This window comes from Natator depressus, chromosome 5 (assembly GCF_965152275.1).
Source record: "Natator depressus isolate rNatDep1 chromosome 5, rNatDep2.hap1, whole genome shotgun sequence".
NCBI classification, from domain to species: Eukaryota; Metazoa; Chordata; order Testudines; family Cheloniidae; genus Natator; species Natator depressus.
In genome coordinates this window covers 133,716,220-133,736,271 of record NC_134238.1, presented here as the reverse complement: position 1 = coordinate 133,736,271, position 20,052 = coordinate 133,716,220, and the positions used below count along the sequence as shown (strand labels likewise).

At 47.0% G+C, this 20,052-nt stretch overlaps 1 long non-coding RNA gene and 1 other non-coding gene across 2 annotated transcripts in view; one reads left to right on the top strand and one right to left on the bottom strand.

The window, feature by feature from the left end:
- The window catches only part of LOC141987119 (uncharacterized), a 192,802-nt gene that overhangs the window by 17,803 nt on the left and 154,947 nt on the right, over positions 1–20,052 (top strand). The gene's annotated exons all lie outside the window — the stretch shown is intronic.
- TRNAV-AAC (transfer RNA valine (anticodon AAC)) lies at positions 11,808–11,881 on the bottom strand. The gene has a single exon. It is a non-coding gene; the product is annotated as a tRNA-Val (tRNA).

Sequence of the window (20,052 nt, the reverse complement as noted above, 5' to 3'; positions counted from 1 at the left end):
AGTGGAGTTCCTCAAGGATCAGTTTTGGGACCAATCTTATTTAATCTTTTTATTACTGACCTCGGCACAAAAAGTGGGAGTGTGCTAATAAAGTTTGTGGATGATACAAAGCTGGGAGGTATTGCCAATTTAGAGAAGGACAGGGATATCCTACAGGAGGATCTGGATGACCTTGTAAACTGGAGTAATAGTAATAGGATGAAATTTAAGAATTTAAGTGAGAAGTGTAAGGTTATGTATTTAGGGATTAATAACAAGAATTTTAGTTATAAACTGGGGATGCATCAATTAGAAGTAACGGAGGAGGAGAAGGACCTTGGTGTATTGGTTGATCATAGGATGACTATGAGCCACCAAAGTGATATGGCTGTGAAAAAAGCTAATGCAGTCTTGGGATGCATCAGGAGAGGTATTTCCAGTAGGGATAAGGAGGTTTTAGTACCATTATACAAGGCACTGGTGAGACCTCACCTGGAATACTGTGTGCAGTTCTGGTTTCCCATGTTTAAGAAGGATGAATTCAAACTGGAACAGGTACAGAGAAGGGCTACTACGATGATCCGAGGAATGGAAAACTTGTCTTATGAAAGGAGACTCAAGGAGCTTGGCTTGTTTAGCCTAACTAAAAGAAGGTTGAGGGGAGATATGATTGCTCTCTATAAATATATCAGAGGGATAAATACCGGAGAGGGAGAGGAATTATTTAAGCTCAGTACCAACGTGGACACAAGAACAAATGGATATAAACTGGCCACCAGGAAGTTTAGACTTGAAATTAGACAAAGGTTTCTAACCATCAGAGGAGTGAAGTTTTGGAATAGCCTTCCAAGGGAAGCAGTGGGAGCAAAAGATCTATCTGGCTTTAAGATTAAACTCGATAAGTTTATGGAGGAGATGGTATGATGGGATAACATGATTTTGGTAATTAAATATTCATGGTAAATAGGCCTAATGGCCTGTGATGGGATGTTAGATGGGGTGGGATCTGAGTTACCCAGGAAAGAATTTTTTGTAGTATCTGGCAGGTGAATCTTGCCGATATGCTCAGGGTTTAGCTGATCGCCATATTTGGGGTTGGGAAGGAATTTTCCTCCAGGGCAGATTGGAAGAGGCCCTGGAGGTTTTTTGCCTTCCTCTGTAGCGTGGGGCATGGGTCACTTGGCTGGAGGATTCTCTGCTCCTTGAAGTCTTTAAACCACGATTTGAGGACTTCAATAGCTCAGACATAGGTGAGAGGTTTTTCGCAGGAGTGGGTGGGTGAGATTCTGTGGCCTGCGTTGTGCAGGAGGTCAGACTAGATGATCATAATGGTCCCTTCTGACCTTAGTATCTATGAATTCTGGGGCTCAGGGGGAGAAGAGCTGGACTAGAGGAAACTCCGAGTGTCTGATAAAGGGAAGGAAAGGGGGCTGTGGGGTGGCTGGAGGCAGAATATGGAGCAAGCGGAGACTGGCTGAGGAGGACAGAGACAGAGGGCAGGAGAAGGGAGGGGGATGGGCAGAGATACAATGGCAGCTCTCCCAGCCCAAGGGGTAGGAGCGGCAGAGGGGGCTGCCCCAGCCAATCTTTTCCCCTAGAAATGGTCAAACAAGCATTGGGGTGGGTGGACACTGGCAGGGGACTTCTCCCCTGAGGGCTCAGAAGGCCCCCCACCCCAACCCCTGCTCAGTGCTCAAAATTTAGTCTTTGATTTCCTTGAGACAATCTCACTTTTTGGGGACCTGATTCCTGATGTTAAATGTTTCAGGTTGACAGAACTGAAGAGGGCCCTGCTCTGATTTCTGTGCAGGATTCTGTGTCCAGCCAGAGTCATCGCTAGCAGGAGCAGGGAAGGAGTTCAGCTGAGAATTATTTTGGTTTTTTTCAGTTCAGTTCAGGATCAGTCAATAAAACAAAATTATGGCTCAGGTTCGGTTCCAGTCCCAGTACAAAATCCCTGTATGACCAGGTTCTCTGGTTACAATGTGAGTCCAGAGTAGCATATTTCAGAGGGGAAACCGTGTTAGTCTGTTTTAGCAAAAACAACGAGGAGTCCTGTGGCACCTTAAAAACTAACAAATTTATTGGGGCATAAGCTTTCATGGGCTATGTCATAAATATAAAGGGAAGGGTAAACATCTTTAAAATCCCTCCTGGCCAGAGGAAAAACCCTTTCACCTGTAAAGGGTTAAGAAGCTAGGATAACCTCGCTGGCACCTGACCAAAATGACCAATGAGGAGACAAGATACTTTCAAAGCTGGAGGTGGGGAGAAATAAAGGGTTCTCTCTGTCTGTGTGTTGCTTTTGCCGGGACCAGAGCAGGAATGCAGGTCAGAACTCCTGTAAAGGGCTAATAAGCAATCTAGTTAGATATGCGTTAGATTCTGTTTTGTTTAAATGGCTGAGAAAATAAGTTGTGCTGAATGGAATGTATATTCCTGTTTTTCTGTCTTTTTGTAACTTAAGGTTTTGCCTAGAGGGATTCCCTATGTTCTGAATCTGATTACCCTGTAAGGTATTTACCATCCTGATTTTACAGAGGTGATTCTTTTACTTTTTCTTGTATTAAAATTCTTCTTTTAAGAATCTGATTGCTTTTTTCATTGTTCTGAAGATCCAATGGTTTGGGTCTGTGTTCACCTATGCAAAGTGGTAAGGATTTTTATCAAGCCTTCCCCAGGAAAGGGGTGTAGGGTTTGGGGAGGATTTTGCGGGGGAAAGACGTTTCCAAGCGGTCTCTTTCCCGGTTATATATCTGTTAGACGCTTGGTGGTGGCAGCAATAAAGTCCAAGGGAAAAAGGAAAATAGTTTGTACCTTGGGGAAGTTTTAACCTAAGCTGGTAAAAATAAGCTTAGGAGGTTTTCATGCAGGTCCCCACATCTGTACCCTAGACATGTCAAGGCTCCTTCCCCACTCTGAACTCTAGAGTAATTAGATTCAAAACATAGAGAATCCCTCTAGGCAAAACCTTAAGTTACAAAAAGACACACAAACAGAAATCTACATTCCATTCAGCACAGCTTATTTTCTCAGCCATTTAAAGAAAACAGAATCTAACGCATATCTAGCTAGATTACTTACTAAGTTCTAAGACTCCATTCCTGTTCTGTCCCCGGCAAAAGCATCACACATACAGAGAAAGCCTTTGTTTCTCTCCCCCCTCCAGCTTTGAAAGTATCTTGTCTCCCCATTGGTCATTTTAGTCAGGTGCCAGCGAGGTTATCCTAGCTTCTTAACCCTTTACAGGTGAAAGGGTTTTTCCTCTGGCCAGGAGGGATTTTAAAGGTGTTTACCCTTCCCTTTATATTTAAGACATGCCCCCCAAATCACAGATAGGGTGAAACGCTGGCTGGGATTTCTTCCTGGAGCTCTAAGAGAAAACACAGTTAATAAGACACATGCACCTCTAAATATACTACCAAGTATATAAAGACTAACAATATTTTCCACATCTCAAGGATGATTTTAACCAGTTGATTCTGGGAAACTTTCACGGGACAGTGCATCAGCCACTTTGTTAGAAGCTCCTGAGATGTGTTGTATGTCAAAATCAAAGTCTTGGAGAGCTAAACTCTACCGAATAAGTTTTTTGTTATTTCCTGTGGCAGTATGAAGCCACTGTAGCACAGCATGGTTGGTGTGCAGGTGGAAACGCCGTCCCCAAACATATGGGCGTAGCTTTTCCAGAGCGTAGACAATGGTGTAACATTCTTTTTTGCTGATTGACCAGTTGCTTTCCCTCTCAGACAGCTTCTTGCTGAGAAACACTACAGGGTGGAATTCTTGATCCAATCCTTCCTGCATTAAAACTGCTCCCACACCACGCTCGGACGCATCTGTGGTTACTAGGAATGGATTGTCAAAGTCTGGGGCCCTTAGTACAGGGTCAGACATGAGTGTCACTTTAAGCTGGTTAAAGGCCTTCTGATACTCTTTGGTCCACTGAACGGCATTTGGCTGTTTCTTTTTGGTTAGATCTGTCAGTGGGGTGGCAATTTGGCTGTATTGCGGTACAAATCGCCAGTAATAACCGGCCAAGCCTAAGAAGGATTGAAGCTGTTTCTTTGACTTTGGGACAGACCACTTTTGGATAGCATCCACTTTGGCCTGTAGGGGGTTGATAGTTCCTTGATCCACCTGGTGTCCAAGGTAAGTCGCTCTGTTTGTTTAGGCCTATTTGACACTTCTTAGCCTTAACAGTTAGTCCTGCCTCCCTTATGCGCTTGAAGACTTTTTGTAGATGTTCCAGGTGTTCTGCCCAGGAATCTGAAAATATGGCCATATCATCAAGGTAGGCAACTGCATATTCTCCTAATCCTGCTAGGAGACCATCTACAAGTCTTTGGAAGGTAGCGGGTGCATTCCGCAGCCCAAAAGGGAGTACATTAAATTCATACAGCCCGACATGTGTGGTGAAGGCTGACCTTTCCTTGGCGGATTCATTTAGCGGTACCTGAGTACCCCTTGGTTAAGTCCAAGGTAGAGATGAACTGGGCCTGTGACAGTTTCTCTAATAGTTCATCTATGCATGGCATTGGATAGTTGTCTGGGCGAGTTACAGCATTTAGCTTACGGTAGTCCACACAAAAATGTATCTCCCCATCTGGTTTGGGAACTAGAACCACTGGAGATGCCCATGCACTGCCGGAGTGGCGGATTACACCCATCTGTAACATACCCTGGATCTCCCATTCTATAGCAGTTTTAGCTTGAGGAGACTCCCGGTAAGGTTGGACTTTAATTGGGTGAGCATTACCTGTGTCAATGGAGTGGTATGCCCGTTCAGTCAGTCCTGGGGTGGCTGAGAATGTCGGCGCGTAGCTAGTGCACAGCTCCTGGATCTGCTGTCGCTGCATACGCCCAAGGGTCATGGAGAGGTTCACCTCTTCCATGCCACCAGCACTTTTCCCTTCATAGTAGACACCTTCAGGCCACTCAGCGTCATCTCCTCCCTGGGCTGTAAACTGACAAACCTTTAAGTCTCTGGAATAAAAGGGCTTTAGAGAATTAATATGGTACACCTTAGGCTTTCAGTTGGAGGTGGGGAATGCTATGAGATAATTAACAGCTCCCAGGCGCTCCTGGACCATGAATGGCCCTTCCCATGACGCTTCCATTTTATGGGCCTGGGGCGCCTTTATAGAATCATAGAATATCAGGGTTGGAAGGGACCTCAGGAGGTCATCTAGTCCAATCCCCTGCTCAAAGCAGGACCAATCCCAACTAAATCATCCCAGCCAGGGCTTTGTCAAGCCTTAAAAACTTCTAGGGAAGGAGATTCCACCACCTCCCTAGGTAACGCATTCCAGGGTTTCACCACCCTCCTAGTAAAAAAGTTTTTCCTAATATCCAACCTAAATCTCCCCCACTGCAACTTGAGACCATTACTCCTTGTCCTGTCACCTGGTACCATTGAGAACAGTCTAGAGCCATCCTCTTTGGAACCCCCTTTCAGGTAGTTGAAAGCAGCTATCAAATCCCCCCTCATTCTTCTCTCCGCAGACTAAACAATCCCAGTTCCCTCAGCCTCTCCTCATAAGTCATGTGTTCCAGTCCGTTAATCATTTTTGTTGCCCTCCAGTGGACTCTTTCCAATTTTTCCACATCCTTCTTGTAGTGTGGGGCCCAAAACTGGACACAGTACTCCAGATGAGGCCTCACCAGTGTCGAATAGAGGGGAACGATGACGTCCCTCGATCTGCTGGCAATGCCCCTACTTATACATCCCAAAATGCCATTGGTCTTCTTGGCTACAGGGGCACACTGTTCACTCATATCCAGCTTCTTGTCCACTGTAACCCCTAGGTCCTTTTCTGCAGAACTGCTGCCGAGCCATTCGGTCCCTAGTCTGTAGCGGTGCATGGGATTCTTCCATCCTAAGTGCAGAACTCTGCACTTGTCCTTGTTGAACCTCATCAGATTTCTTTTGGCCCAATCCTCCAATTTGTCTAGGTCCCTCTATATCCTATCCCTACCCTCCAGCATATGTACCTCTCCTCCCAGTTTAGTGTCATCTGCAAACTTGCTAAGGGTGCAATCCACACCATCCTCCAGACCATCATGGTCTTAAGAACTGCTCCATTTGTATTAGGAAGGACAAATCTTCTGGAGATTTAACACTTGCTTCTGATATCCAGGCATCCCAATGTTTCACAATGTGGTAGGCATGTTGGGTAAATGACACATCTAGTTCCCACCTTAGGGCTCTGAACCGTCAATGGGAACGTTCGGATGTTAGCCCCATTCTGACTCTCGCCTTGGTTTTAAACAGTTCATACTTGTTCATGTGTGCCTAAAGCATTTCAGCCACCACCTCAACTAAGGGTCCACTGAGCTGCGGCCTCAGCTCTACCATGTATTGGTCTGTAGAGATGCTGTACCCGAGGCAGGCCCTTTCGAAGTTTTCTAAGAAGGCCTCAGTATCATCGCCTGCCTTGTAGGTGGGGAACTTTCTGGGATGGGAAGTTGTACCTGGAGAAGGATTGCTAGGGTTTGTTGGTATATTCTGCTGAGCCTTTGCCTTCTCCATCTCCAGTGCATGCTTCCTCTCTTTTTCCTTCTCCTCCAGTTCCATCTGTCTGAGTTCTACCCATCTTTCATGTTCCTTTTATCTTTCCTCAGCCTCAAATCTGGCTAATTCCAGCTTCTGTTGAACAGTACAGTCTGTCATCCTAACCTCTCTGTTTTTAACTAACTTTACACCCGAGAGTTAGAAAGAAAACAAACAAAAAAAAACTTGGCTTGTAAAATTTTGCTGTGCTGTCCGGATACCTATGTTCTCTGATAGTGATTGTCAGCCTACAGAAAAATCCTTAAAAAAAAAAACACTAACACCTTTGTCTCCAGGTAAATACGCAGAAAACACCTCTAGTTGCTCTTAGGAAAAAAAACTTCTTCAGGTCTGTGAAGACTTATGAATTTCCCTGCAGGAGGTTAACTACCCTGCCTTTAGGTAGAGAAAACTCCAGCTCACAAAAGACAATCCCCTTTTGTCTCTGCTCTGGCCCCAAAGCAGAGAAAAAAAAACCTCTAACTGCTTTCAGCGTAAAACCTGCTTTCCAGCAGCCCAAAGGGAAAAAAAAATATTTCCTTTTAAAATCTGTGCTTCTGGTTCAAAAAATCTCAAATTGATCTCAAAATAATTTCAAGTTAATCCCATCGCTCTGCCACCATGTCAAGGTTCCTTCCCCACTCTGAATTCTAAGGTACAGATGTGGGGACCTGCATGAAAACCTCCTAAGCTTATTTTTACCAGCTTAGGTTAAAACTTCCCCAAGGTACAAACTATTTTCCTTTTTCCCTTGGACTTTTTATTGCTGCCACCGCCAAGCATCTAACAGATATATAACCAGGAAAGAGCCCGCTTGGAAACATCTTTCCCCTCAGAATCCTCCATAAACCCTACACCCCCTTTCCTGGGGAAGGCTTGATAAAAATCCTCACCAATTTACATAGGTGAACACAGACCCAAACCCTTGGATCTTAAGAACAATGAAAAAAGCAATCAGATTCTTCAAAGAAGAATTTTAATACAAGAAAAAGTAAAAGAATCACCTCTGTAAAATCAGGATGGTAAATACCTTACAGGGTAATCAGATTCAAAACATAGAGAATCCCTCTAGGCAAAACCTTAAGTTACAAAAAGATACAAAAACAGGAATCTACATTCCATTCAGCACAGCTTATTTTCTCAGCCATTTAAAAAAATCAGAATCTAACGCATATCTAGCTAGATTACTTACTAAGTTCTAAGACTCCATTCCTGTTCTGTCCCCGGCAAAAGCATCACACAGAGAGAGAGAGCCTTTGTTTCTCCCCCACTCCAGCTTTTGAAAGTATCTTGTCTCCTCATTGGTCATTTTGGTCAGGTGCCAGCGAGGTTATCCTAGCTTCTTAACCCCTTCCAGGGTTTTTCCTCTGGCCAGGAGGGATTTTAAAGGTGTTTACCCTTCCCTTTATATTTATGACAGGCTACAACCCAGTTCCTCAGATGCATGGAGTGGAAATTACAGTAGGCAGGTATAAATATATAATACATGAAAAGATGGCAGTTACCTGACCAAGTGGAGGACCAGTGCTAAAGAGGCCAATTCAATCGGGATGGATGTGACCCACTCCCAACAGTTGAGGAGAAGGTGTGAATACCAAGAGAGGGAAAATTACTTTTTGTAGTGAGCCAGTCACTCCCAGTCTCAATTCAGACCCAGCCTGACAGTGTCAAGTTTGCAAATGAATTCCAGCTTTTTTCTAAGTCAGCCATAAAATGTTGGCGTACTGTGGGGCCATGCAGGTACCCATAGCAGTGCCGCTGACTTGAAGGTATAAATCAGCCCCAAATCTGAAATGGGTATGGCTGAGGAGAAAGTCACAAACCTCAGCCACCAGCACACATGGTGGCTAAGCTTTGTGACTTTGTCCTCACCCACAACCAGTTTAGAACAACACTTCATCGGCTCTCGTCCCCAAGTGCCCTCCTCTACTTATGCTACAGTGATGACATCTTTATTATCTGGACCCACAGGAAGGAGGCCCTTGAAGAATTCCACTAGGACTTCAACAATATCCACCCCACCACCAACCTCAATCTGGACCAGTCCACACAAGAGATCCACTTCCTGGACACTACAGTGCTAATAAGTGATGATCACATAAACACCACCCTATACTGGAAAGCTACTGACCACTATACTTACCTACATGCCTCCAGATTCCATCCAGGACACATCAAATGATCCATTGTCTATAGCCAAGCCCTAAGATACAACCACATTTGCTCCAATTCCTCAGACAGAGACAAACATCTACAGGATCTCTATCAAGCATTCTTAAAACTACAACACCCACCCAGGGAAAAGAAGAAACAGATTGACAGAGCCAGACGGGTACCCATAAATCACCTACTACAGGACAGGCCCGACAAGGAAAATAACACAACACCTACAGCCCCCAGCTAAAGCCTCTCCAGTGCATTATCAAGGATCTACAATCTATCCTGGAAGACAATCTCTCACTCACAGACCTTGGAAGTCAGGCCAGTCCTCACTTACAGGCATGATGGCCACATTCTCCAGCCACTCGTCTGTTGTTTCTTCTCACTTCCTCCTGGCCACTGTGGTCTGCCTGCCTGCCTCTTTCCTCCTGTGTTAGCTCCCTGTCATTAGCAGTCAGCAAAAGAGCAAAAGCCGTCTCTCACTGTGCCTTAGGGTATGCCTACACTGCACAGTTGTTGACAAAACTTTTGTCTTTCGCGGGTACTTAAAAAAGCCCCCCCGCGAAAGACAAACATTTTGCCTACGCAAGCGGCAGTGTGAACGCAGCTTTGTCGGCAGGAGAACTCTCCTGCCGACAAAGCTTATGCCACTCGCAGGGCTGGAAGAATTTTGTCAGCAAAAGTGCCAACAAAATTCTGCAAAAGAGCGTTCAAATCCACTGACTTTTAGCGACAAGGTTGTGTCGACACAGCCTTGTTGCTAAAAGCTGCGTGGTGTAGACAAGCCCTTAGTGGGTCAATTCAGGGAAAAGTGCTGAGAAATGGGGCAGGAACACCCGAAAAGCAGTGGTCATTCTCTGATAAGAGATACCAAACCAGCAACAAAAGTAAACTTCTGTTTCACCACACTGGCTAACAAGAAGTCAGAAAAGCAGTCTCCTTTGGCATTCCAGTCCTTTTATTGCCACCAAAAACATTGAACTTGCTGATGAGTGGTTATTTGAAGCCAATTTCATCAAATGCAAGGGTTCTTCAGATCCTAAAGGACCAGCCACATACCCAGGTCAATACACAACACAGATCTTAGCCCAGTAATCGTGCTGTTGCCAATCCTTTAGTATCTAAAATCTAAAGGTTTACTGAGAAAGAAAGAAAGAAAGAAAGAAAGAAAGAAAGAAAGAAAGAAAGAAAGAAAGAAAGAAAGAAAGAGGCTAGAGTTAAAATTCGCTAAAGGAATCAAAGACATACAATAATTGCAAAGTCTTTGGAGCAGGCTTGTGGCAGTGATGGAATAAGCTCTTGGCTTATAAGATCCCTGGTTGCTTCTGAATCACTGGTAGCAGGGTCGTCCTTCCCCGTATGCAAACTACACAGCTGCGGGCTGCTCCAGTGGCCAGCCCGATCCCCTGGCTGGCTAAGCTGGCCCCTCGTGGCCAGGAAAGCTGCCCCCGCTCCCGCCCGCTCCCGCCCACTCCACCCCTTCCCCTAAGCCCCCGCCCCACCTCCATTCCACCCCTTCCCCCCCAACCCCCCTCCCCTGAGCTACGCATCCTGTGGGACTGCAGCAGGGGTCGGGCCCGCCCTGTAATCACTGGGCGGTGGAAAGTGGAGTGACCTGGCCCCAGCCTGCTTCTCTCTGCCGGCTCCCAGCAGCGCCACCGGTGAGTGCTGGGGGCGGTTCCCCTCCTACCCCCCCCAAACCCCAAGGCTGGGAGCCAGGGGAACAGAGCAGAGTGGGCTGTGTCTGGGTCGCTCCACTTCCCACTGCCCCGTGAGTGCGGGGGAGGGCCCAACCCCTGCTGCCTCCCTGCACTAGCTGCTCCGGGCCCCCACAGCCCTTGGGCACAGCCCCCGCCCCCCGCGGACGCCTGGGGATGCCCCCCCTGTGGAACCCTGGAGCCAGCCCCCCACCCCCCCCCGTGGGCACCACAATCTCTTGGGATGGCCCTTACTGGAGGATCCTCAGTCCTTTGGTTAGACTGCTCCCATTAGTATAAGGTCATAGTCAAACGGTTTAAGCAGGAAAGGGGCCAAATGGAGATGTTTCCAGGGTCTTTTATAGCTTCTGCCATGTGCATGGAAACCTCCATTGTTTCAGACAAAGCCCTCAGCAGAGACAGTGGAAAATTACAGGTAACAAGATGGTGTTTGGAGTCCCATGGGCAAGTCCCACGTCCAAGGATGATTTTGCTTAGTCACAGCAGCAGCCATGACCTGGACTCCAGATGGAACGTTCACAGAAAAGTCCACTGGGTGTAGATTGGCGTCTCCCATGGTCCACTGGGAGTTCAGTGTTCCCTGGTGAGCCATTTAACTTGAATAGTCACTTCAAGATGTGCAGGCTAAATACCTTGTGGGTGCTAACTCAGATGCAAACATATTTGAAATACAGGTATAAAGCCACTGTGCATAGCTTCAAATGCAAAAATGATCCAGGCATATCAATAGCACAAACATATTCAGCAAATCATAGCTTTTCTAACGACACCGTACTTGCCACACCTGTATAAGATTGGTTGCAATTCTATAACAGTGGTGGCAACAGTCATGTCCATGATCATATTTTAATCAGATAATGTCACATGGTGCTCCCCAGGCCTTCAGCTATGCAGGGTCTCGAATCCACAGGCTCGGCCTCTTTGGCGCTATGGTCTGGCCAGCTGCACCAGGCAGCCCCTGGGAAGCTCCGCAATGTGTTCTGCCAGCGTCGGCTCAGATGCAGAAAAAGGCATGTGAAAGTTCATCAACTGTGACAAGGAGCGTGAGGAGCGGATCTCTGCCTTTCCACATCATCTCACCTTTGGCAACTTTCTGTTAGGGACAAAGGGGGCAAGAGGAGAGCCCTGCCATAAGCATCTTCTCCTACAAGTGGGGAAGGCAACTGGCCAGGGACATACGTCCCTTTCAGCCCCCAGGTGAAGGAACTAGCTGAGAGAGGGGAGAGAAGGAGGTGACCAGAGCCTATTCCCTGCAGGCTGGCCTTGTGCACGCTGGACCCTCCTCCACCAGGACTCTTGCCTGCTCCCTGTAAGCTGCTCAGCCTGTTTCTCTTTTGGCCTCCCTGCCCATAGCAGTCAGCTCAAGGAAGACACACCACTTCCCTAGGACTGTCAAGTGGCCGGCATGGGGCTTGAGCCCACAACCTTGGTGTTGTTAGCACCACACTCTAACCAACTGAGCTAGCCATCCCACAGGAAACAGCCTGACAAGCGGCCCTTTCGGAAAGGAGCCACGGGCAGCTACAGGGACCTTGTGGCCTCTGGAACGAGATGGGAGGGGGGGTGAGGGCAGCTGCTCACCTGTGGGGGAATTAGCTCAAGTGGTAGAGTGCTTGCTTTGCACGTGAGAGGTAGTGGGATTGATGCCCATGTTCTCCAGTGGCAGGGGTGTCCTTATCCTTTCTTTTCAAAGGCATTGCCAACCAGGGGCCTAAGTCCCTCCAGTGGCCCCCTACTTGGCCTCCCAAAAAGCCAGCCCTGGCAGGGCAGAAACTACTTGGCCCCAGCCCTCCTTCGCCTGGCAGTGGCAGGAGCACTGGAGAGACAGGCTCCAGGGGGGCGGAGTTTGCTCAACTGGAAAAGTGCTGGCTTCACATGTGAGAAGTAGTGGGATCGCTCCCCAGGTTCTCCAGTCTGCTCTCTTGGGGTGAGGGATTGGTCCCTTTCTTGCTGACCTAAGGCTACAGCGCCAGCCCTTTGCCCCTCCTCCATGCTCCTCTGCACAAAGCTGATTGGCTAGGAGGGAGTGCCTCTCAACGACACATACGCTTCTGATTAAGGTATTTTAGTGCTTGTGGACCCAGATTATATTACATTGATTTTGCCTCTTTTCAGAAATGACTTGGGGTTGGGTTTTTGATGGTATCAGGCACCGGAGGAGGCAGAGAGGGGCCTCGTGCAGTTGTCAAAGAGGGTTAGGCACCAGGGGTAGATGCGCAAAAAGATTTAGATGCCCAGCTGCTACTCTCATTTTAGGTACCTGAATCTGACATTTCGATACCACCGATCCTCAGCCTGCCCCCCCACCCCCACCCCCAAGCTGTTCCTTAACTCAGGTGTCTAAAGATGCTGTGAACCTAAATTTCTTTCACTTAAATCTGCCAAGTGCCTACAAATCTGGTATAGAATCATAGAATGCTGAAGGAATTGGCGGCTGTGATTGCAGAGCCCTTGGCCATTATCTTTGAAAACTCGTGGCGAACGGGGGAAGTCCCGGATGACTGGAAAAAGGCTAATGTAGTGCCAATCTTTAAAAAAGGGAAGAAGGAGGATCCTGGGAACTACAGGCCAGTCAGCCTCACCTCAGTCCCTGGAAAAATCATGGAGCAGGTCCTCAAAGAATCAATCCTGAAGCACTTACATGAGAGGAAAGTGATCAGGAACAGTCAGCATGGATTCACCAAGGGAAGGTCATGCCTGACTAATCTAATCGCCTTTTATGATGAGATTACTGGTTCTGTGGATGAAGGGAAAGCAGTGGATGTATTGTTTCTTGACTTTAGCAAAGCTTTTGACACTGTCTCCCACAGTATTCTTGTCAGCAAGTTAAGGAAGTATGGGCTAGATGAATGCACTATAAGGTGGGTAGAAAGCTGGCTAGATTGTCGGGCTCAACGGGTAGTGATCAATGGCTCCATGTCTAGTTGGCAGCCGGTGTCAAGTGGAGTGCCCCAGGGGTCGGTCCTGGGGCCGGTTTTGTTCAATATCTTCATAAATGATCTGGAGGATGGTGTGGATTGCACTCTCAGCAAATTTGCAGATGATACTAAACTGGGAGGAGTGGTAGATACGCTGGAGGGGAGGGATAGGATACAGAAGGACCTAGACAAATTGGAGGATTGGGCCAAAAGAAATCTGATGAGGTTCAATAAGGATAAGTGCAGGGTCCTGCACTTAGGATGGAAGAATCCAATGCACCGCTACAGACTAGGGACCGAATGGCTAGGCAGCAGTTCTGCGGAAAAGGACCTAGGGGTGACAGTGGACGAGAAGCTGGATATGAGTCAACAGTGTGCCCTTGTTGCCAAGAAGGCCAATGGCATTTTGGGATGTATAAGTAGGGGCATAGCGAGCAGATCGAGGGACGTGATCGTTCCCCTCTATTCGACACTGGTGAGGCCTCATCTGGAGTACTGTGTCCAGTTTTGGGCCCCACACTACAAGAAGGATGTGGATAAATTGGAGAGAGTCCAGCGAAGGGCAACAAAAATGATTAGGGGTCTAGAGCACATGACTTATGAGGAGAGGCTGAGGGAGCTGGGATTGTTTAGTCTGCAGAAGAGAAGAATGAGGGGGGATTTGATAGCTACTTTCAACTACCTGAAAGGGGGTTCCAAAGAGGATGGCTCTAGACTGTTCTCAATGGTAGCAGATGACAGAACGAGGAGTAATGGTCTCAAGTTGCAATGGGGGAGGTTTAGATTGGATATTAGGAAAAACTTTTTCACTAAGAGGGTGGTGAAACACTGGAATGCGTTACCTAGGGAGGTGGTAGAATCTCCTTCCTTAGAGGTTTTTAAGGTCAGGCTTGACAAAGCCCTGGCTGGGATGATTTAACTGGGAATTGGTCCTGCTTCGAGCAGGGGGTTGGACTAGATGACCTTCTGGGGTCCCTTCCAACCCTGATATTCTATGATTCTATGATTCTATGAATCATAGAATATCAGGGTTGGAAGGGACCTCAGGAGGTCATCTAGTCCAACCCCCTGCTCAAAGCAGGACCAATCCCCAATCAAATCATCCCAGCCAGGGCTTTGTCAAGCCTGACCTTAAAAACTTCCAAGGAAGGAGATTTTACCACCTCCCTAGGTAACGCATTCCAGTGTTTCACCACCCTCCTAGTGAAAAAGTTTTTCCTAATATCCAACCTAAACCTCCCCCACTGCAACTTGAGACCATTACTCCTTGTCCTGTCCTCTTCTACCACTGAGAATAGTCTAGAACCATCCTCTCTGGAACCACCTCTCAGGTAGTTGAAAGCAGCTATCAAATCCCCCCTCATTCTTCTCTTCCGTAGACTAAACATTCCCAGTTCCCTCAGCCTCTCCTCATAAGTCATGTGTTCCAGACCCCTAATCATTTTTGTTGCCCTTTGCTGGACTCCAATTTATCCACATCCTTCTTGTAGTGTGGGGCCCAAAACTGGACACACTACTCCAGATGAGGCCTCACCAATGTCGAATAGAGGGGAACGATCACGTCCCTCGATCTGCTCGCTATGCCCCTACTTATACATCCCAAAATGCCATTGGCCTTCTTCGCAACAAGGGCACACTGCTGACTCATATCCAGCTTCTCGTCCACTGTCACCCCTAGGTCCTTTTCCGCAGAACTGCTGCCTAGCCATTCGGTCCCTAGTCTGTAGCGGTGCATTGGGTTCTTCCGTCCTAAGTGCAGGACCCTGCACTTATCCTTATTGAACCTCATCAGGTCTCTTTTGGCCCAATCCTCCAATTTGTCTAGGTCCCTCTGTATCCTATCCCTGCCCTCCAGCGTATCTACCACTCCTCCCAGTTTAGTATCATCCGCAAATTTGCTGAGAGTGCAATCCACACCATCCTCCAGATCATTTATGAAGATATTGAACAAAACCGGCCCCAGGACCGACCCCTGGGGCACTCCACTTGACACCGGCTGCCAACTAGACATGGAGCCATTGATCACTACCCGTTGAGCCCGACAATCTAGCCAACTTTCTACCCACCTTATAGTGCATTCATCCAGCCCATACTTCTTTAACTTGCTGACAAGAATACTGTGGGAGACAGTGTCAAAAGCTTTCCTAAAGTCAAGAAACAATACATCCACTGCTTTCCCTTCATCCACAGAATCAGTAATCTCATCATAGAAGGCGATTAGATTAGTCAGGCATGACCTACCCTTGGTGAATCCATGCTGACTGTTCCTGATCACTTTCCTCTCGTGTAAGTGCTTCAGGATTGATTCCTTGAGGACCTGCTCCATGATTTTTCCGGGGACTGAGGTGAGGCTGACTGGCCTGTAGTTCCCAGGATCCTCCTCCTTTCCTTTTTAAAGATTGGCACTACATTAGCCTTTTTCCAGTCATCCGGGACTTCCCCCGTTCGCCACGAGTTTTCAAAGATAATGGCCAATGGCTCTGCAATCACATCTGCCAATTCCTTTAGCACTCTCGGATGCAACTCGTCCGGCCCCATGGACTTGTGCACGTCCAGCTTTTCTAAATAGTCCCTAACCACCTCTTTCTCCACAGAGGGCTGGCCATCTACTCCCCATGTTGTGATGCCCAGCGCAGCAGTCTGGGAGCTGACCTTGTTCGTGAAGACAGAGGCAAAAAAAGCATTGAGCACATTAGCTTTTTCCACATCCTCTGTCAGTAGGTTGCCTTCCTCATTCAGTAAGGGGCCCACACTTTCCTTGGCTTTCTTCTTGTTGCCAACATACCTGAAGAAACCCTTCTTGTTACTCTTGACATCTCCCAGCTGCTCCCTGTGTCTCTTGTCTGAGCCAGGGCATTCAATTCCATTGAAACCTTCTCTCCTGCAAGGGCAATGGTCAAACTGAGGGGCCGTGGCCACCTGCATCCCTGACAGTGGGACATTCGCTTTCCTTTTTCTTTAGGGTGCTGCTGTTGTTCCATGGAAGGTCAGGGATGGAATAAAACCAGTTTATTCTTGCTGGGTGACAAAAAATCAGGGGACACTAATTTTTAGGATTGATTAAACAAACTTTAGATTTGAATTAATATCATAAAAAATCATTCCCGATTCCTTCAAATAACACCATCACATGAAATAAGACTTGAAACAAACCTTGTTAGCAAAGGCAAATTTCCAAAACAATGCTCACAACATTATTCATTTCTACTCCACCCCCACAGGAGGTGTAGGCATTTCCCATTGAACTGCTCTGCATCCACCTTCCCATTAGAAATGTTGCTACTGGATATTCCCAGACTTGGAAAACTATGAAGTGGAGAATTTGAAGAGCAAATTTGGCCTGGTCCTTGTATCTGCTAACAACAACTTCTCCACTGCAGAGTCACCACAGCACTGGAGCCTGAGGAGACAAATTAGAGCCAACTGGTGTAAAGGTTTTCTGGCTGCTGATTGGTCATTTAAAACTACCTTCCTATCAGGTAAAACTCCACGTTCTCACACTGCAGGATCTTTTCACACTGCATGGAGCAGAGTGTGTGGATGGGCGGTTTGTGGGTGAACTGTTCCGTTTTCTCTCTTCATTCACACAGATCTGAGATTCTGCACTCCTTGGCCTGACTTGGAAATGCCCCGTCATGGAAACTTCAGAGTGAAAACCCCTTCCCAAAATCACATCCTCTCACTGAGCTGTGAGGACAGGAACCTTCAGGGTGAAAAAACTGAGACTGAGGAGGAAAAGTGACACCTCATTAAAGATTTGACTCTGTTAAAATGAATGGAGAATATTTTGTCTGGGAACAAATTCAAGAAAAACTCAGCCTGTTGTCAGAAAGGGGATTCAAACCTATTTTGGCTAAGGACGTCTCCAACATCAATATATTGCCAGGCACGGCTCAACCATTTTGAACAGAAGAAAGGAAGCCACCTCAGTATGTAACAAAGTTAGAGTCTGATTCCTCCAGAGGGAGAAGGAGTTCCTTTTTCTGTCCTTCATAACCAGCCCTCTTCCTTGGATTGCACTTTGCTGGGGATCTGGATAGGGGGAAAGGAGCTTCTGAGGATTAATTTAACACCATAGTTTGTTTTTATTCATTGATTTTAAAGGCAGGCTGAATCTCTATGAACATCTGGTCTGAGCTGCTGCATAACAGTCCAGAGGATTTTACCCAGAGAGTCCTACATGGACCCCAACACTGTATGGTTGAACTAAGACAGATCACTCAGAAAGTCATCATGTTTGGATGTAAAGATGTGAAATGGTACGGGGATGGGGAGGAAACTGGCCCATGTTTCAAGCTTAAATTCTGCAATTTCTACATCTAAGCATAAAACTCAGGTCTGCACTGGCCACGAATTAAGCCCAGGGCTGCTGTATGGGAGACAAGAATTCTCCCACAGAACCAGAAAGTGTGCAAAATATAACAAAGTGACCTGTGCACAATAGACCCTGCCTGCTGCCAAAACCGCTCTGCCGCAGGGCACAGGAGCGTGGCTGACACTCTCAGGAGCTCTCTGCTTCTGGTCAGAATGCTTTGGGAATTAAGTCATTAAAGATATAGAGATTGATGGGTTCAAGTTACATGATGTGCCCTGTGGCTTTAAGGGATTGGAGAAATGCTGAAGAGGTTAAAGGATGCAGAGCTGGGTAGCTGGGTGTGGTCCCTCAAAGTTGTTGTGCTCTAGTGAGACTGAGCAGTTGCGGGGATTGTGCAAGCTGTGGTGTTTACATGCAAATATAAAATTGAATGAAACCCCATTTTTAAAACCACCAGTGTCTGGGAATGGAAGAGAAGCTCTTTGAAATAAGTGTCTCCTTCACACTCTCCAAGATCACTGGCTCCAAGGCTATATTGCCTCAGGGAGCTCGGCGGTGGAGTATTTGACAGCAGATCAAGAGGTCTCTGGTTCAAATCCAGGTGCTCTCTTAAACGTTCTCTATTTTAATTGAAATATATTTTCATATCCATCTCCTGTGTCTTCAGGAGTTTCGCTGAATGGGGATGTGAAATGAATTTAATCATTCAACATTTTTCCTGTTAAAATGTACAAACACCGAGCAAACCTGTCCAGCTGAAAACAGTTCCTGTCCTTTGAGGCTCTAGTTTGTTTTAATCGATTAAACAAAGCTAAGTTTCAGTGGGGGAGCCGTGTTAGTCTGTTTCAGCAAAAACAAAGAGGAGTCCTGTGGCAACTTAAAGACTAACAAATCTGACAAAGTGGGTTCCAGCCCATGAAAGCTTATGCCCAAATCAATTTGTTAGTCTTTAAGGTGCCACAGGACTCTGTTTGGTCAAACAAAGATAGAATATGAATGGACATGTGCTGGCCCCTGTTCTCCACGAGCTCGGCTGTGCAGAAGAAAAAGAACCACGTCCAGGTGGGGCTCAGGAGTTCACAGAGATCACCAGCACCTTGACTCCTTCACAGTCAGCCAGCAGTAGCTGGGCCCCAGGACAAGACACAAGAACCAGCCAGTGGCTCTAAGCAGGAAAATAGCCCCCAAGAAACTGGCTAGAGCTGCCAGGATCCCCAGAAAGGCCACCATGCCCATGTCCAGGAATAGTCCTAAGAAAGTGGTGGCTGCAGCAGGGACAAAAAAAGGCAGAATAAAGTCCCACAAACGTCACTGCTGAGTAACAAAAAGGGTTTCTTCAGGTATGTTAGCAACAAGAAGAAGGTCAAGGAAAGTGTGGGCCCCTTACTGAATGGGGGAGGCAACCTAGGGATAGAGGATGTGGAAAAAGCTAATGTACTCAATGCTTTTTTTGCCTCTATCTTCACGAACAAGGTCAGCTCCCAGACTACTGCACTGGGCAGCACAGCATGGAGAGGAAGTGACCAGCCCTCTGTGGAGAAAGAAGTGGTTTGGGACTATTTAGAAAAGCTGGATGAGCACAAGTCCATGGGGCCAGATGCACTGCATCCAAGAGTGCTAAAGGAGTTGCAGAGCCATCGGCCATTATCTTTGAAAACTCATGACGATCGGGGGAGGTCCTGGATGACTGGAAAAAGGCCCATCTTTAAAAAAGGGAAGAAGGAGGATCTTGGGAACCACAGACCAATCAGCCTCATGTCAGTCCCTGGAAAAATCATGGAGGAGGTCCTCAAGGAATCAATTCTGAAGCACTTAGAGAAAAGGAAAATGATCAGAAACAGTCAGCATGGATACAACAAGGGCAAGTCATGCCTGACTAACCTAATTGCCTTCTGTGATGAGATAACTGGCTCTGGATGAGGGAAAAGCACTGGACGTGTTATTCCTTGACTTTAGCAAAGCTTTTGATACAGTCTCCCACAGTATTCTTGCCAGCAAGTTAAAGAAGTATGGGCTGGATGAATGGACTATAAAGTGGATAGAAAGCTGGCTAGATCGTCGGGCTCAAAGGGTAATGATCAATGTCTCCATGTCTAGTTGGCAGCCGGTATCAGCAAGTTTGCAGTTGACACTAAACTGGAAGGAGTGGTAGATATGCTGGAGGGTAGGGATAGGATACAGAGGGACCTAGGCAAATTAGAGGACTTGGCCAAAAGAAATCTGATGAGGTTCAACAAGGACAAGTGCAGAGTCCTGCACTTAGGACGGAAGAATCCCATGCACCGCTATAGACTAGGGACCAAGTGGCTAGGCAGCAGTTCTGCAGAAAAGGACCTAGTGGTTACAGTGGACAAGAAGCTGGATATGAGTCAACAGTGTGCCCTTGTTGCCAAGAAAGCTAATGGCATT